General features: G+C 31.0%; 1 pseudogene; it reads left to right on the forward strand.

Annotated features, from left to right (window-relative positions):
- The first annotated feature begins 203 nt into the window (after window positions 1-203).
- LOC149248771 (phytochrome pseudogene) lies at window positions 204-17,249 on the forward strand (annotated as a pseudogene).
- Window positions 17,250-17,987: the final 738 nt, after the last annotated feature.

Raw genomic sequence — 17,987 nt, forward strand, 5'->3', positions numbered from 1 at the left:
AATAATAAGAAACCAGGAGCCGTATCTGTCAAATCTAAAAAGGATAGCCTGAGCCTATACAAGTGGGAACGCGTTGGCTAAGTTGCCATTATAGTCAAAACTCATTAAACTTGAACCCTTTTCAAAACTGATTAGAGTGGGAACGCTATGCCTTCACGTGTCAAAGTCAAGAATATTATTAATTTTCCAAGATATCCGAAAACATGTTTCAAGCAAGCATCTCCAGAACTGGCGGATACTCAGTGTAAGTCGCGATTTAGAATATTCCAACAACTTCTTTTTCCATTATTGTTTTTATTTGTTGAGAGACCCTTTTTAAATTTCCAAATTCAATTTAAAAAAATTAATTAATAAATTGTAATTATTTTTATTTGTATGTAAATGTAACTGTGATTTTTTTAATTTTTAAATATAAGAAAACTGATTAAAATTAAATATTAGAAAATAGATTAACGGGTCAAGATTATGGGTTTTAGCAAAAAGTGTAAGTTTCAGAATTATTTTAGAAAACTCAAATTTTGTTTAAGTGATGAATCAACAGTATTAATCTTCTATGCTTTAAGTTTTTGTTAGAAAATATGGGTTTATCAATTTATGTTTACCAATTAATAATTGAGAGTTCAATTAGTCATAAATCTTTTATGTTTTAAGTTTTTGTTGGTATATTTTGGGATCAGTTTTGTTGGAAATTAGGTAAGGATTTTTTGGAATTATAAATTTGAGATAAATAGATTTTTTTATTACATATATAGATTCAACACCCTCAAAAATCTCTGGAACACTTCAATTATGAAATATACATAATAGAAATGTTCCAAAAAAATTGACAAATTGAATCCATTCATACATTCAAATATGCATTTTAAACTATTATAAAGCAGTTATTTTTCCAAAAATTATGTCCTTGAATTCTTAAAAACACCCAAAACTTAAAATACTTAAACATATACATTAAATTATAATAAATTTTATTGTTAGAAAAAATATATTAAATAAAAGAGGAGTTTAAATAAACATAAATTTATATAATTTAAATTATATTAATACTTTAATTATATCAATAATTAATTAAATTAAATTAAATATATATTATAACTTTTTATAAACATAGGAAAAACAAATTGGTAAAAATCACATCGGAGAATTTTTACCAATCTGTTTCGAACCATCGAGTGTGGTTCATTGTGAGGGCAAGATAAAAAGGCACATCATTGCACCAACTTAAATAGATATCAATGTTAACGACTATAATAGACGACTAGTTTATGAATAATATTATTTAATTTATAGCATTAATTATTAGGATCTAATTATATTATATAAAATCAAGAGATATGTAAAGGTTCAAAAAATAAAGAATAAAAAGAATCAAACCTTCATAGTCAAATTTCAGACAAGGAGCAAAGTAAAAAATAACATACATAATAATCGGCTATTTAATTTATAAAATTAATTATTATGATTATAAGAAATAGATTAAGGGTCTAAATCAATAAAGACTAGGAGGACTCAATAACCAAGGACCCAATAAAAAATGACAAAGGAGTCAAGACCCTAATAATAAATAAGTACATTATTAAAAGATTCGGAAAATATAATAAATAAAATCAAAACTAAAATAATCAAAATATGAAAGACTAATGAATTAGGGTCAACCATAAAATAAAGGGCTAATGCATTACACGTAAATCAAGGAGCCAAGAAAAAAGAATAAGTTAAACAAAGTCTAACAAAAATAAATACTTAAAGTAGATAAGAAGATAAAATAATTAAGAGAGCTAAGAACGATCAAGCAAATAAAACATAATTGATTAAAAAAATCAATTATTGACCAAACAAACGAAATAAAGATGATACAAATACCTAAATAGATAAAACTTTTTCCAATATTCCAACCATTTTCTCTATTCAAATTAGTGGGCCTTTTTTCGATTTCTAAGGCCTCCTGAATTTCCCATGGTGGAAATGACTAATCTTGGCAATGACTTGGGCCTCCTCAATGCAGATATGATGTTTCGTTTTTTCTGCATGTTCTGCAAAGGAAAAGGAGCATGTCCTACCATGCCCGAGGTCAGTGGCATGCTCACGAATCATTCGATTAATTGAGTGATCAGTCTCACCTATGTAGGGAGTCCCACAAGAGCAAGGGATAACATAAACAACTTTCATATTTTTAGGGTCCACCAGGTCTTTTACAGACCTTAGGGAGATACCTATGGTGTTCAAAGGTCTAAAGGTTGAAGGAACCTTATGCTTCCTTAAGATCTTCGTAATCTTGTTAGTGGTCCCTTGGATAGAAGGGAGATGAACACTTGAAAATCAATCCTTGGGTTTCGTCTTAGCGTTAGGACCTTTTTCAGATTTGAGGAAAGCCTTAGAACATTGGTGCATGTTGTACCCATTATTCAAGAAAACACTCCAGAGGTGCACATTCTCATCATTAAGATGGTTGTCATCAGAAACCCTTAAAGCTCTAGTTGCTAAAGTATTGAGAACACTAAGCTTTTCAGCTGGAAAATGATCAGAATTGGCATGAAGATATTGCTTTGTGTGAGTTTTCTTCTGAAAGACTTGATGAGAAAATGAGCCATCCTCATTCCTTGAAAGTAGGACGTCAAGGAAGGGCAGAGTACCATTTCTTTCATATTCCATGGTGAATTTTATGGAGTTAGACTGATTATTAAGATGAAGGAAAAAAAGGTCCAACTCTTCCTCGCCATGGGACCAGATGACACAAGTGTCATCCATAAACCTCTTCCACATCTTAGGCAAAAGACGAGAAGAGGCTAAGGCCTTTGATTCAAAATCCTCCATGAATAGATTAGCCACCACAGGGGAGAGGGGGGAACCCATGGCGACACCACAAGTTTTCTCATAGAATTCCCCATCAAAAGAGAAGAAAGTAGAGGTGAGACAGATGTCAACTAATTTAGCCATATCAGGATCAGTAACACACTTAATGACTTCAATGGCCTCATTGATAGGGATTTTAGGGTAGAGGGATACCACATAGAAACTCACAAGCTTGTCATCGGGATCAAGAGTAATACTCTTTAGCTCATTAACAAATGATGCAAAATCCTTGAGAAAGGACTATGTACCACCAACAAGGGGCCTAAGCTTAATTACTAAATATTTAGTGAGAAGATAGGTAGACCTTCCAATCGTGTTGACTATGGGTCTTAGAGGAGCCCCTTCCTTATGAATATTTGGAAGGCCATAGATTTTGCGGGTAAGAAGGCTACTTTTGATAATCATATGAATTAACGAGCTGACCAAGAGGTGTTTATGTTATCCCTTTCTCTTGTGGGACTCCCTACATAGGTGAGACTTGTCATTCAATTAATCAAAGGATTTGTGAGTACACCGCTGACCTCAGGCATAGTAGGACACACTCCTCTGGCTTGGCAGAACATGCAGAAAAAACTAAGCATCATATCGACATTGAGGAGGCCCAATTCATTGCCAAGATTAGCCATTTCCACCATCGAAAATTCAGGGAGGCCTTACAAATCGGAAAAATGCCCACTAATTTGAACAGAGACGATTGTTGGAATATTAACAAAAGTTGGGCCCCGATATTGTCCTCATAATAATTATTTTTTATAGTTTTATCTATGTAGGTATCTGTATCTTCTTTATTTCATTTGTTCGGTCAATAATTGGTTTTTTAATCAATTATGTTTTATTTGCTTGATCTTTCTCAACTTTCTTAATTATTTTATCTTTTTAGCTACTTTAAGTATTTATTTTTTGTTAGACTTTGTTTATCTTATTCTTTTTTCTTGGCTCCTTGATTTATGTGTAAAGCCTTAGCCCTTTATTTTATGGTTGACCCTGATTCATTAATCTTTCATATTTTGATTATTTTAGTTTTGATTTTATTTATTATATTTTCTGAATTTTTTTAAAATTTATTTATTTATTATTAGAGTCTTGACTCTATTTTATTAATAGGGTCTTGACACCTTTGTCATTTTTTGATTGCACTCCTGGTTATGATTGATTCTTCCTAGTCTTTATTCATTTCGACCCTTAATCTATTTATTATAATCTTAATAATTGATGTTATAAATTAAATAATATTATTCATAAAATAACCGTTTATTATGGTTGTTATTTTTTACTTTGGTCATTGTCTAAGATTATCTATTTATTATAATCTTAATAACTAATTTTATAAATTAAATAATATTATTCATAAAATAACCGATTATTATGGTTGTTATTTTTTACTTTGTTCATTGTCTAAGATTTGACAATGAAGGTTTGATCCTTTTTATTCTTTATTTTTCAAACCTTTACTTATTTCTTGATTTTATATAATATAATTGGATCCTAATAATTAATGCTATAATTAAATAATATTATTCATAAACTAGTCGTTTATTATAGTCGTTATATGAACTAAGGGTCTCTACATTGATATATATTTAAGTTGGTGCCATGATCTACCTCTTCATCTTGTCCTGACAATGAACCACACCTCATACTTGGCGTCACCAAAAATTCTCCGATGTGATTTTTACTGATTTTTTTCCTAATTCAGTATGAATTACAGAAGCCTCAATTCAGAAAAATTATGATTTTTTATCTTAATTTTTATTATAAATATTTTTGTTTCGGTATAGTTAAACTTTTATATTAAATATTTAATATTCAAAAAAATTCTATATTTCATTTTTCTATATTACATCTTATGTGAATAATATTTACTTATATATATATGTTGTATTAAAAAATGTTTATAAAGTAAATAAATGAAATTAAAAGAAAAAAAATTAAATTTAAAAAATTTAAAATTCTAATAATGTGATTAATCGAAAAGATTCTCTCATTTAAAATGTTACTTTTCAAATTTTATTTTAAGAATCATTATAATATATTATTAATTAATTTAAATTATTATAAATTTTATATATTTTAATATTTTTTTTTAAATAAAAAATTATATCTATTAACTATAATTATTGATGATGATGATGATATGATGATGGTGGTGGTTAACCTGCGCTAAGACCAAACATTGGTCTATAAGTTATATTAATTATATAACTTATATAATTAATATAATTTAATTATATTAATTATATAAGTTATATAATTAATATAATTAAATTTTAAATAATTTTAATTTTAATTTATTTTTAAAAAATGATAATTTAATTAATATTTTTTAATTAAAATTAAAAAAATAATAAATAAAATACACACTTACTTTTGAGATAAAAAAATATAGTAAATTTTCTTGGGCTCCTAACCATAAAATTAAATATTAAAAAATCAAAAAAAGGTTATGAAGTAATAATAATAATAATTTATTTTGATAATTTATTTATTGAAAATAATTTATTTATTTCTATGTATAACTCAGAGATTAACGTGATTATTATTAAAACCTTAAATTCATTGCAAACGCTTACTTTCATTTTGCATTCATCATTAAAAAAACGGAAACAGGTTACATTTTTCATTAATATTTAGTTTCCAGAATAATATTTAGTTTTGTAGATCGAGTATCGAGAGATTAACGATCCCATATGAAATTGATCTCTCGAAAATGAATTTCCCTAAATTAGTGAGATGTCCACAATTAATTGGACTAACACACTAAACTAAGTCAAAGTAATCACTTGTAATATCATCTTAACAATTCACACCCTAACATCTCACACAAGCGATATAGATGCCATTTCGATATAACTTCTAACGATATCCTTAAATCCTTCATTCACCAGTTACTATCTCAAAATTTTCTAATGACATTTCGTTATGACTTCTAACGATATCCTTAAATCCTTCATTCACGAGTTACCTCACAAAATTTTCTAATCAATTGAACTAACCAAGTAAACAATTACTTATAATATCAATTTTAAAATTTTGCACTATTAATAATAAATAGTAATATTTTTGTTTTTCTATGTGGTTTAAAGAACTTGGAAATCAGTGTATCCACTTAATATTTGTACTAGGTAGATCCACTCGAAAGGATCATTTTTTGTCAAAACATGATCCAAGACTCTCAAGCAAATTAAACTTATGACTTTCAATAGCAAAGATGCTTTAATCACTAAAACTCAATCAGTAAACCTAACCCTCTAAACTAATTCATAGTAATATTTATTAATTAATAGTATTCAAATAATTTGAATATATATATATATATATATATATATATGAAATTTAGGGCAAATTAAACCCATGACTTTCAATAGAAAGATGTTTTAATCACTAAAACTCAATCAAGAGACCTAACTCTTGAAACTAATTCATAGTAATATATATATATATATATATATATATGAAATTTAGGATGATACAATATTATAGGTCACTAAAAATTATAACTCATGTTTATGTATAGATATTTATATCACATATTTTTAATTTAATTAAAATGACAAAGTATAATTATTTTTGAGATAAATCTCAAATTTTCATTTTAATATAGGCATAGTCTAACTTATTACAAGTGCTTAGAGAATTCCATAATGAAAATATAGTATTCTGTGATGATTTATTAAACATGGTTATATCTCCATAACTAAAAATACAGGAAATACCTAATCTATGTCCTGATCATAATTATATACAAAATCTCGAAGGATTATTCAACATTCCCCCCTTAATTTGAAGGGACATCTCACATACCAAGTAAAGATCTAAACTTTTCAAACTTTTCATGCCCCAATGCTTTGGTAAAGATATCTGCAATTTGTTCTAAAGTTGGACAATGTGTCAGATGAATTGTTTTTGCCTCTACATGATGTCAAATCAAATGATATTTGATGTTGATATTTTTCGTTCGATCATGAAACTTTGGATTCTTGGCCAATTGAATTGCAGAAGAGTTGTCGACAAATAGAGGAGTTGAAGCTTTTTTGTTTCTCCTGCCAATCTTCAACTATTTTTTTAAGCCAATTGATTTCATTTGTAGCTTGAGCTGCTGCAACATATTCGACTTCAGTGGTAGAATCAACAAGAACATATTTCTTGTGTGATCTCCAACTGAGGGCTGCTGATCCAAGATTCTTCAAATAACCAGAAGTAGAGACTCCATGCTCCCTATTTTGATCAAAATCGAAATCTGAATAACCAACAAGATAAAAATATGTTGAGGTTTTTGATCAACTTCAATTCCAAGATAATAATGAAGTAAGCGTAAATCTTTCATATCAAAAACCTTTTTCAATTCCTCCTTAAATGATGATATATATTCATCATTGTTCCCTGTGATCGTCAAATCATCGACATAGACAACTAGATATACAAATGATCTTCCAAATTTCTTAACAAAAAGTGTTGCATCATCTAGGTCAAAATTCTTCTAATTTAACTTAAGAAGGTGTTCAATTGGTTTATCATACCATGCACATGGTGTTTATTTCAAACCATACAAAGACTTCATTAATTTTCATACCTTTTGTTCTTTCCCTTTAACAGAAAAACCTTCTGGTTGAAACATGTAAACATCTTCTTTCAAATCCTCATTTAAAAAAGCAGTTTTAACATCCATATGATGAATTTTCCATTCTTTCTGAGATACAATAGCAAACAAAATTCTAATAGTGCCCCATTTAGCTACAAGGGCAAATGTCTCTGTATGGACAACACCCTATTTATGTGCATATCCCTTTTCTACAAGTTTTTCCTTTTGCTTATCAAGTGAACCATCAGCTTTATACTTAGTTTTATGAGCCCATTTGCAACCAATAGATTTGATACCAGCAGGAGGATCCACCAGCCTCCATGTTCCATTTTTTATGAGGGCATCATATTCCTCTTGCATTGCATCTTTCCACTGATCATAACTAGCAGCTTATTCAAAACAAGTAGGTTCACAATCAACAGAAAAATTAAATTCACAATGATAATAGTTACCTAAAGAAATCCTTGTCTCAAAATCATCATATTTCTTCGGCAATGTTATAATACGAGTTGATATTCATAGAGGTTGTGAAAGAAGTTTCTAATCTTGTGAAATTGACTCTTCATTACTTTTTTTCCTACTCTCAATTCTTGTTGTCTCTGTCCCTCCTATCCCTGCAAACACACTTTTAACATCCAATTTCTCTTCAGCTGCAAAATTATTATCACCATTTTGAGAAGGAAGATCCACAGAAGGAAAATCCACAAACAAATATAATATGGGAATCCCCCTTTAGGATGTGGAAGAATATTATTTGATTCATAATAAAACGTCTTAGGCACAAAATTCTCTAACCGATTAAGTTGTTTATCAACAGTGAGTGTATCTTTATCAGATTCAAGAAAAAATACATCTCTTGACAAAATAAACTTCTTATTCTCTTCATCATATAATCTATATGCCTTAGAAGTCATAGAATACCCCAAAAATATTCATTTTCTACTTCTTTCACTCAACTTATTTCTTTGTTGTTTAGGAATCAAAGCATAACATTGATAACCAAAAATTCCAAAATGTTTAACAACAAGAAGACGATTATACCACATTTCATATGGAGTTTTATTATTGATGATAGAGGAAGGACACTAATTTCTAATATAAGTTGCACAGAGCACTCCTTCTCCCGAAAACATTAATTTTTCATTCTTAAAAAACATCATTGATCTAACCATATTAAGTGGTGTTCTGTTCATTCATTCTGCAACACCATTTTGTTGTGGATTATAAGGTATTTTGGTTTGGTGTTTGATGCCATTCTCTTGCAAATATATTTAAAAAACATGTGAAATATATTCTTCCCCATTATAATTTCTTATCGTACCAATGTTAAGTTGACCTTCATTTCTAATCAAGGGATGAAAATGTTTAAACACATCAAAAAAACTTGTGATTTTTGCTTAAGAAGATAGTCCCAACACATCCTCGAATAATCATCAATAAAAGTTAGTATATATTTATTTCCATTAGCAGTTGGTACAAACATAGGTCCACATAAATATGAGTGTATGAGACTTAATTTCCTCGAATCCCTAGAAGTAGAGTTTTGAAAAGACTATTTGTGATGCTTCCCAATTACACAAGCACAACATGGAGTGATTTTTCTTGGAACTATTGGAAGTCCCTTGATCCCCTGTTGTCTCATAATTCTAATACTTTCATAATTGATATGACTAAAGCAAGCATGCCGCAATAAAGATGATGACAGAGTATCATTTTTCTAGACCAAATGATTAGTATTTAATGCAACAGATGACATACCTTTCAACTTTAATAATTTATCTTCTTCCACACCAGTCATTACAGTTTCATTGTCAGTTTCTATCGAATTTCCGCTTTTCCATCAAATATGTGTATGGAATGTCCCTGTTGTCTTATTTGTACAAGAGATAATAAATTCCTTTGAAACTGTGGCATGTAAAGAACATCATTTAAAGTATAATCTGCAAGTCCAAGAATTTTTAACTAAATAGAACCAATTGTGATGGTTTGATTTTACACTTATCATCAAAATACACTACCCCATCAATATTATCACTAAATTTCTCAAAACAATATCTTCGAAAGGTCATATGGAAAATGACACCTATGTCTAGAATCCAACTATCATGCCATGAAGAAAAAGAAGTACTAAATATATCTTCCATATTAAAATTACAATGGGCAACAACATAATGTGCATTCTCAGAAGATTTTCCTTTTTATGGAATTAGTTGATATTTCTTTTCAAGCATTTGTTCTCTTCTTTCATTAATTTTCTCCCAGGGAATTCTATAATTTATAGAAGTATGACCAATTTTACCACATCTAAAGAATTTTATAGTTGTTTTATCATAAATATTTCTTTGTTTATCATTCTGTTGTCTATCTCCCTAATTATCCCTTCCTTGTCTCTATAATTCCTCCTACCTCATCCTCTGCTACCCTTAGTATTTTTGACTGATTCTTCTTGAGATTTTTGGTATTTTTGAGCAAGACATAATGTTTCAGTATTAGAATTGTGTACAATTTCTTTCTTTCCAAAATCCTTCTCTCTTTCTACTATTTTTCCTACTAATTTGTCAAAATTTAAATCTTTTAACTACCCACTAGCTTGGAGAGACTCCAAGTAGTGTGAATAACTAGGGTAAAGGGATTTTATAAAGGCAGTAAGTTGTAGATCAACTTTGACTCCATTAGATTCAATTTCATGATTGATGGCTTTAATTTCAGAAGCAAGTTTCAATGGATCATTATCTTTCATTTCCATATTAAACAACTTCAATAATAACTGGATTATCTCCAATTCTGAATGTGTATCATAAAGCTCTTTCAATTTTTTTATTGCTTCATATGTCGTTTTACTTTGAATTATGTATCTTCTTACCTCTTCTGTGACTGAAGTAGAAATTAAAGCATATGCCTTTTTATCCTTACTCTCCAAGATTGCAAACTTTTTCTCCTCATCAAGTAGTTCTGGTGCATTACCTCCTTTTCCTTCACAAACTTCATCCCACAGATCATTAAAAATAAGTGTATTTTTAACTTTCCTGTACCACTCCTGGTAATTCTCCTTTCTAGACAGAACAACACCAACTAAAGACACCAAAGAATTCATTTTTATAAAAAAAAAAAATAATGTATTAATATTCTTCTGATAAAAAACTTATTTAAATTTGTTACCTCCCTTCCAAAAATAAATTTTTAATTATTATTAGGACATAGATTAGGTATTCCCTGTATTTTTAGTTATGGAGACATAAGTCTCCCACTTCAAATATGATTGTATAAATATGTCCTTCTGTGTTTAATAAATCATCGCAGAATACTATATTTTCATTATGGATTTCTCCAGACACTTGTAACATAACTTATAGATAAAATGGTATTTTTTCAGAACATTCTTTCTGGTTAATTTTAATCAAAATCGAGCATATATTTTTGAAAACATGAGTTTAAGTTTTCTAATATTTCATAATATTCTTGAGAGGTTAAATCCATATTATCCACATAATAAAATTTGATAATTAAATTAAAATTATGGAAGTTCCATTCTAAAATAAATACGACTCTCGATATATATATATATATATATATATATATATATATATATATATATATATATATATATATATATATATATATATATATATATATATATATATATATATATATATATATATATGTTAACTCTATTTTGAGCATGGAATGAATTACACATCCCTTTCATAGCGAGCTATAATATAAAAAACAATAATACTAACCAAATATGTGTATTTATTTTATTTTTTTATTATAGTTGAGAGTATGAATACTTTCATTTTATTTAAAAAAAACATGTATCGATTCTAAATTGAGCACCCAAGGAATTAGACATCTCCCTCAACGAGGTTATAAAATGTGTCTTGCCACAAAAATAGAAATTGTATTAAGAGATACAACATTCATGCACATGATATGTCATCTCCCACCAGATATACAAGCTACTTGTCCTCATGATAAAATTCATCCTCCCACTAAAAGGGTAACCAAATCAAAACCAAATAAATAAAATTTTCTAAATGTGGTAAATTCGGACTTGTAAGTGTTAGCTAAAAATCCTCTCCTTCCTTAGGGCTTAAATAGAAGAAAATGATATAAACATTTTGAGAGAAGTAGTAGTCATTAATGCCCTTCTTAGTGGAATAAAAAGACTCATGAAATTTATACCTTAATTCATATAATGAACCAATTCATTTTAAGAAATATGATCTTCCTCGCTTTAACTCATAGTCAATTACGACGATTTCTTCTTTGTTAAATAATAAAAATGAAATCATACTTTCTAAGTGTTGGTCTGATTGGCCCTTTTTGGATGTTAATTTTGATTCCAAATAAGTATTTTAAGGTAGGTATGGTAAGGTTTAAGAACACTTTATTTGTGTAATGAATTTTACAAATTCAATAATAAATTTAAAACATATAATTTTTTTATATTTTATGTATATTTATTTGAGGAAGAACAATATTTTGAAGATCAAAATTTGTTATTTATTATTAAATTGATAAGGATTTAATTTTCATTTTAATACCATGGATTCATGTAACACCCGAGGTATTGTAAACATTTTTCTATTTAATTTTACTATATAAACTTGATAAATAATAGGTTTAGTGGAGAAGTCTAGTGAAACTATAATTTAAAAAAAAAAATACTTTTGTTAAAATAAAAATGAAATGACAAGTCTTGGAATTCAAGGGAGAAGACTCAAAAATGATATTTCCAGGTTAGAGACAATTATTTACTCTCTCCCTAGAGATAAAACATCTCAGTGTGAAAGGGGTGCCAAGGAGAGAGAGGAAAAAAGATGGAGGGACTTGAAGAAAGAGAGGACACTAGTAGAAAATGATGAAATTAATGACTAGGTGACTAAAAAAGTTAGTCATCGCAATTATTTCAAGTAAATTACTACTAAATTTGAGCAATTTTAAGTGACCAAACTAAAAATGACTAACTTAAACGACTAATTTAGTCTAGGGATAAAATATACGACTAGCTAATAAGTGACTAAACTAAAAGTGACTAAATTAAATGACTAATTTAGTCTATGATTAAAATATATGACTAGATAATAAGTGACAACATTATTTCATGACGAGATTACCCTACAAGCCACCAAATTTCTGTCATATCCATGAGGTCAACAACAATTTGTCGTTCAAGATATAGCTAATTTGGAACAAACTTAGCTCTAGAGTCTAGGATTTTTTTCTGCCTCTAATGTTTATAGACAAAGAGATCAATTTATAAATCATGTGGGAGACAAACTATCACCTTTCCCATGTTGACTTCCTCTATTGAACATCATGGAAAATCTCCATAGATTAGTTATCCTTACTAAAACAAACATTTCATTGGAAATTATCATTAATCTTATGAAATTACTACTTCACTTGACCACACAAATCTTATTTTGATGTCTACCCTTCTTATTTTATGACAATACTACCCTACAAGCCACCAAATTTCTATCATATCCATGAGGTCAACACCAATTTGTGGTTCAAGATATAACTAAGTTGGAACAAACTTAGCTCTAGAAGCTATGCTATTTTTCCACCCCTAATGTTTATGGACAAAGAGATATCAAGAGATATCAATTTTCTAAAACATGTGAGAGCCAAAGTATTACCTTTCCCATGTTGACTCCCTCTATTAAACATCATCTCAACCAGGGAAAAATCGTTATTTAAATGAAGGAAGATTCCTTCAAATAATTTTTACTATTATATATGTAAGAAGAAAGGTCATCGAGCTACAAATTTCCCACAAAATCCAAAATCCAAATATCAGTAGAAGATCGTGGAAATTTCACCAATGCATATGAACCTGCTCAAATATGGGAAGAAATTTCCCAATACAGATCTGATGGAGAAAAATTTCTAGTAACTGGTCTCTTTGAAATTGAAGCAAAAGAACTTCAGTACCAACTAGCCCAAGCTCAATTATCTTCTTCATCTACTGATACTCAAGAAATTTTCTTTCATATTGTTTTATGTTTTCTAATATTACTTTTATTCAATAGTCTCTTGTCCTTTTATAACGTTTCCAATGCTCTCTCACCATTGGATATTTTGTTATGCGCCACCACTACCAAAGCTCTCTCACCATTGAATTATCCTTATTAAACCAAACATTTAATTGGAAATAATGATTGATCATTACCATAACATTAGTACTTTTCTTCACTTTTTAACCACACAAAACTTGTTTTGATATCACCATAATTCACTTTTGATAAATCAACCAAAACCCCCCTCAATTGATATTTAGTGACACAAAAACCTAATTTTTTCATAAATTAATAATTATTTACAATAAAAAATACCTCCCATTAAACAAAATAAAAGACTCAACCTTTTATTTATTAAATAAACTATAAAATGATCCTTAATTTTATATAAATATGTAAAAAGAATCATTTGTATGTGTAATCAATGAAGAAGAGACATAATTTCATATTAAACACCCTCTAACAATTCCAGGGCATATTAACACGCATGTTACCTTGCAGCTCTGCCTTCCCCTCTAGCAGAAAGTCTTGAGCAACAACAACCATGATTTCCATGAAAAATGGCAAGGAGAACTGAAGTTCTGGAAGGTGCATTGAAGCTTTGCTGAGAATTAAAGTTGGTATCCTTTTCAGTTTATATATCTTTCTCTTTAGATCTGGCTTATCTCTTTAGATTTGGCCTAGGAGATCTAGAGCCTCGTTGGACATTGAGCTTGTGCAGCTCTGAGGTTTTGTTTGCCATTAAATCTTTATTCTAGAAAAAAAAATCATGAACATCTGTTTATCTAATAAGTATCAAGAAAAATTAATATTTATTTATTTAGAAAAATTAATATTTATATGTTTGTTTTTCAAATGTCTAACAAAATTATCTTTTGGTAGACTCAACCTTTTATTTAATTCCCTTGATAAACATAAGAGCATTTCATTTAATTTTCATTAAGGTTTCATGGATTTGTTTCTTTCAAATATTAAAATGGTTTATTTCCCTCCATTTGAAAGTTTTGTCCAAATATCAAAATGGTTTATTTCCCTCCATTTGAAAGGTTTGTCCATGAGGAAGAAGGAGAAGGAAGGGCGCATTTGGAAGGATCGAGGGTCGATGCCACTTTCGGCTTAGCATGCCCGCCAGATTTTAGATCTATTCTCCAGGAGGTGAAGAAGGCCAACATTGTGAACCCAAAGCCATGCTTTCTTACTCTGCAAGTCTGGGACTGAGGCCAGCCCTTGGCGCCTTCTCTCTCACGCGTTTGGTCGTGTTATCACATATAATGTTTTGTTAAAAATTATTTATATGGGAAAATTTTGTTGGTGTTTAAGGTTGCAGGAGCTCCAGGCATTCCTATGTTTGAAATTTTCTTAACAAAAATTAGAAATACAAGGAGCAGGTGGTCTACTTGCAGCGGAATGGACAATCTGCAGATGCTTCCTTTTCATTATCACTTAAAGCTACTGAAGACTCAGATACTGACACAAAGAAAAATGATGATGCAGATGTGGGAGATGAGGGATTGAGACAAGTTCTTAAATTTCTTAAAGCTGGGATGCCTGGCCTAAAATTCAAGGTGTTGAAAGTTGTGACTCCAGAACAGATAACAAGGATTTAGAGATTGTTCCATTAGTTTCAGTTAGTGCATATCTACAGAAAATATAAAGGAGAAATCTTATTCATCCATTTGGGTGCATGGTTGCAGTGAATGAGAAGGCTTTGAAGTGATTGCTTATAGTGGAAATACCCCAGATATGTTTCAAGTGTCAACTCATGTAGTTCCCAGCGTGGAGGACCAGCAAATTCTTTGTATTGGCAGTGATGCAAGGACCTTGTTCACTCCTTCGAGCACCATGGCATTGCAGAAGGCTGCCAAGTTTGAAGAACTCAATCTTTTGAATCTTGTTTTGGTCCATTCCAAGAGTTCCGATAAGCCCTTCTATGCTATACTCCATAGAATTGATGTGGCATTGGTGATAGATTTTGAGCCTATTGGGACTTCGGATGTTTCCACCTCTGCAATGAGAGCATTACAATCCTATAATCTTGCTGCAAAAGGAAATATCATGGTTGGAAATCGATCCCTAGTGGAAATATTGGGCTATTGTGTGACATGATTGTACAAGAGGTGTGTGACCTTATAGGCTATGACCGTGTTATGTCTTATAAATTTCATGATGATGATCATGGTGAGGTGATATCCGAGATTAGAAGATATGATTTAGAACCTTATTTGGGTCTTCACTACCCTGCAACTGATGTCCTTCAGGTTTCAAGATTTTTTTTTATGAGGAATAGAGTAAGAATGATTTGTGATTGCTATACACAACCTATAACAATGATTCAGGACAAGAGATTGCCTAGAGACCTAAGTTTCTGTGGATATTCATTGATATCACCTCATGGTTTCCATGCTCAATACATGGCCAACATGGGCTCTATAGCATCTCTAGTAATGGTTGTAGTAATCAATGAGAAGGAATTGGACGGAGGTAGCGAGGGGAAGATGCAGCAGAAAGGAAGAAGGCTTTAGGGATTGGTGGTTTGTCATCACACTAGTCCACGCTATGTTCCATTTCCTTTGAGGTATGCCTGTGAGTTCTTAATGCAAGTTTTTGGAATTCAGCTAAACAAGGAAGTTGAATTGGTTGCTCAGATGAGAGAAAAGTAAATTCTGTGCACTCAAGCATTGCTCTGCGACATGCTGCTTCACGACACACCCTTGGGAATTGTCACTCGGAAGCCCAACATCATGGATCTTGTCAGATGCGATGGTGCTGCCCTTTACTATGAAGAAAAATTTTGGCTTCTGGGGGTAACTCCTATTGAGGCTCAGATCCAAGATATTGTTGCATGGTTGTCTGAGCATCACATGGATTCCACAAGTTTGAGCACAGATAGTCTTGTTTATGCAGGCTATCCCGGAGCGGGATCATTAGGTAATGCAGTTTGTGGAATTGTCGCGGTGAGAATTAATTCAAAAGACTTTTGTTTTGGTTCAGATCCCATACTACAAAATAAATCAAATGGGGAGGTCCCAAACATGACCTGCAGGACAAAGACGATGGTAAGAAAATGCATCCACGATATTCGTTTGATGCATTCCTTGAAATGGTAAAAATGAGGAGTTTTCCTTGGGAGGATGTTGAGATGGATGCCATCCATTCATTGTAGTTAATACTACGAGGTTCCTACAAAGAAACTGATGACAGTAGCAAAAATATCTCGATAAATAGGTAACTCACTGATTTGAAACTTCAGGAAATGGATGAATTGAATGCAGTGACAAATGAGATGGTGAGACTGATTGAAACAACAAAGACTCCAATCTTGGCAGTCGATGCTTATGGAGTAGTAAATGGATGGAATAGAAAAGCTGTCGAACTTACAGGGTTGTCAGTGGAAGAGGTCCTGGGGGAGCCTCTAATCAATATCGTCGAGGAAACTTCAGCTGAGAATGATGCTACATTTGGCTTTGCAAGGAGTTGAAAAGAAAAATGTTCAAATTGAGCTGAAAAGACATGGCTCAGAGGAGGAAAAAGGTCCAGTAGTTTTACTCGTTAATGCTTGCTCGAGCAGGGACCTGAAGGAGAATGTTGTGGGAGTGTGCTTTGTTGCCCAAGATGTGACCGGGCAGAAGATCATTATGGACAAGTTCACTCGCATTCAAGGTGACTACAGGACAATAGTTTAGAATCCAAGTCCCCTAATTCCTCCCATATTTGGAACAGATGAATGTGGATGGTGTTCTGAGTGGACTTCGCCCTGGAGACAAAGAGGCTCTAATTCTTACTTTTAAAGCTGCCAAAGTTTTGGATTGCATTTTTTATGAGCAGAGTTTCAAGGCATACAATCTGCAGCTCCAGATTTGAAGGGCATAAATATATCAGTCAAAATGACAGCTGGTTAAATAGGTGGCATAATTTCCCTCATTAAAGGAACCCTTGGTAGCAAACGAAGGAGCACCATTAAGCTACAGAAAATATCATTTATCAGAGGAAGAATTGTGTAAGCATTGTGTTGACCTACTCAGAGATGATCCTTTTCTCTATAGAGAAGGATGATAAATTCACATATGAAGAGTCTGATGGTCAAAACCGAAATTCGTAGTCAAAGGTGCAGTGAAAGATGCTTTCCTTTTTGCATGTCAAAGGAGACTCAATTATTCTTTCATGTTGAAAAGGTTGCCCTCATAGCAAGCCAATTTTGTTGACTGAGAACCCATGAAAAAATAGAGGATAGTGATAAACATCGATCATCAAACATCACTGACAAAAATAAAAATATCAGAGAAGTAAGAACAGAAGGGATCAAGAAACAAGGCATGGATAGAAGAAATCAGCTATCAAAACCAGTCTTCCTCTATGGATTCCTCAACAACCTTTTCTTATGAATAGAGTTCATGTAGATATGCTAATTGTACTAGTTCCTTCACCATTGTCTCATCTTAATTCACTAAGAAAATTATACATAATGGTAGCTTGGATTTCCATAGATGCGTCACCAAGCCAAAGACCAAGAACATCTCACAAATGCT

This window comes from Pinus tabuliformis, chromosome 7, assembly GCF_031772625.1.
Source record: "Pinus tabuliformis cultivar Carrire ecotype Pingquan chromosome 7, CPIR1, whole genome shotgun sequence".
Classification (NCBI taxonomy): Eukaryota; Viridiplantae; Streptophyta; class Pinopsida; order Pinales; family Pinaceae; genus Pinus; species Pinus tabuliformis.